Raw genomic sequence first — 2,147 nt, forward strand, 5'->3', positions numbered from 1 at the left:
CCGGGAGCGCGGGGCCGCCCCCGGGTGCCGCGTGCCGCCGCTGCCGGGGCTCGCGTGGCTCCCCCGGTCCCCCCGCACCTGGAGCGAGTCCCGGCTGTGCAAAGCCCCCGCTCTGTCACCCCTGGAGCCACCGCAGCCCTCAGGGGAGAGAGCATCGCCTGCTGGCTTCCCCTTTCCCCGTCTGCACAGCTCCGGGGCTCCCGCGGATCCGGCGGGGCTGGGAGGAGCCCTCGGGCACGCTTCCACTCAGGCCGCTTCTGCAGCGCCTTCCAGGTGAGATGCTCCCCCTCCCCCTTGCTCTGCAACTCACGCTCTGCAATGGCAAAACCTCTTTTCGTAAAACTCAGCTCCGGATTTTCCTCTTTATTTCCAGATCACAGGATCTACTGAGCTTGAGAGGGATCCTAAAATATAACTCTCGAGCAAAAGGCCCGTGTGAGAATTGAACTCACAGCCCAGCCATTCCTGGGATTCTGCTCCAGTCAACTGAGCTAATCTGGGCTCGAACCTCCTTAGGGGAGGGAGTCATCCCTAAGTCCCGGCTCTCTGGGGCTGCCTTTCCTGCTGGAATATGGTGAGGAGAAATCCCGGGGAGCGTGGGATGCCCCCAAGAATTTCGAGATTTTGAGCTGAAATTCCATTTACAAAGAAGCATCCCCTGATGGGACAGCAATAAAACAAATAACTGCAATAAATAAATAAAGTAAAATGCACTGATTTTGCGTATTTTACGCATTTTGCGTATTTTACGCATTTTATTTTTTTAACGAGTTTTTTCCCATTCCCATTCCTCTTTTAATGAGCTTTTTTTCCCCGCCCACTTTCCCAGCATTTTAAATTTACCCCACCAAGCTTCTCCTGTGTCGAGAAGCCCAAGCCTTCCCACCGTGGACACCAGCTACATCAACTCCTCGCTGTTCCAGGACTACAGGCATCCATTCCACATGACACCCGTGCCTTACGACCTGCAGGGTGAGTTCTGAACAGCCCCCCAAGCACAAAAAATAATTAAAAAATCAAGATAATGAGCTTACAATCTTCGCTGCTGAACAGAATTTGAAGTTTCAGCAGCATTAGGTTGGTTTCGTTTCAAAAGAAGCGAAAAAAACCACTGAGAAACAGAAATTGTCTTCTGTTTGGAGAAGCTGAATTTTGGGGGGTTTTTGTGTCTCTCGACAGGTTTAGATTTCCCCTCTTTCCTGTCAGGTGACAATCAGGTAATGACATGAATGGGCAGGACCTTTTTGAGCCTTTATGAAGGTATCAGCTCCGGGGTGGGGGCTCGGGGGCTGCGCACACCACCACTGCTCCCACGAGGTCACCAGGAAGGAGGTGTTCCAGCCCTCAGCAGGCCTGGGGCTTCCGTCCTCACGGGAATCCGTGGAAGATCTCTCGTGGCTGGTTTGTGTAGGGCTGTCATCCCAGTCAAGCTCTTCCCTGGGGATGGCACAGACTCCAAGTCGAGGCTGGGAACATCCTGGTGTCTCTGCCAGTTGGGTTATGAGGCTCTTTTGTCTGTCTTTCATCAGGTCCGCTTGATCCAGGGGCTCTCTCAGCACTCCTAACCCTTTTCCCCTCATTTGCACACTGAGGCTGGGGGTACCCCATGCTGGGGAGCAGCGGCAGAGACCCAACCAGCAGGGATTGGAACACTCGGGGAAGAGATGAACTCAACACAATTAACATCGGACTAGAAACAGCAGCAACATTATTAACTTTGTGGTAGATGTTGTAACCAACATTTCAGTGCAACACCAACATTACATCGTAACACATACCTTGCTTGAAAATGGTTTTTCTTCATAGCAGGTAAATTGGAGAGAATGAAATCCTGTTAGAAACGCTTTTCCGAGCGGGATTTGCCACATAGGAAGCAGCACAGCGGCGTTGTCTGAACACGAGAGTGGAATCAGGCACAGGAAAAGGAAACTTTTTGGGGAGTCAGGGGTTAAACTCACTGGCTGAAGGTGCAGTTTGGTCCCTTTTCCTCCAAAAAGAAAATGGACATCTCCATGGCCTTTCTGCTCTTCCAAGGAGGGAATTTGCACAAAAAATGCACAAAAATTACATGGAAAGTCAAGGGATGCAGAGCTTCTTTTTGGGAGGGGGTCTAGACCTAGACGGGCTTCCAATAAAACAAGGTGCTG

General features: G+C 51.5%; 1 long non-coding RNA gene across 2 annotated transcripts; it reads left to right on the forward strand.

Annotated features, from left to right (window-relative positions):
• The first annotated feature begins 9 nt into the window (after window positions 1-9).
• LOC107198623 lies at window positions 10-2,141 on the forward strand. Of its 2 annotated transcripts, XR_001519074.3 has the most exons (4): window positions 10-273; window positions 374-574; window positions 830-972; window positions 1,807-2,141. It is a non-coding gene; the product is annotated as an uncharacterized LOC107198623 (long non-coding RNA). The 2 variants fall into 2 exon arrangements; XR_001519073.3 differs by having other exon boundaries at window positions 830-2,141.
• Window positions 2,142-2,147: the final 6 nt, after the last annotated feature.

This window comes from Parus major, unplaced genomic scaffold, assembly GCF_001522545.3.
Source record: "Parus major isolate Abel unplaced genomic scaffold, Parus_major1.1 Scaffold246, whole genome shotgun sequence".
Taxonomy (NCBI): domain Eukaryota; kingdom Metazoa; phylum Chordata; class Aves; order Passeriformes; family Paridae; genus Parus; species Parus major.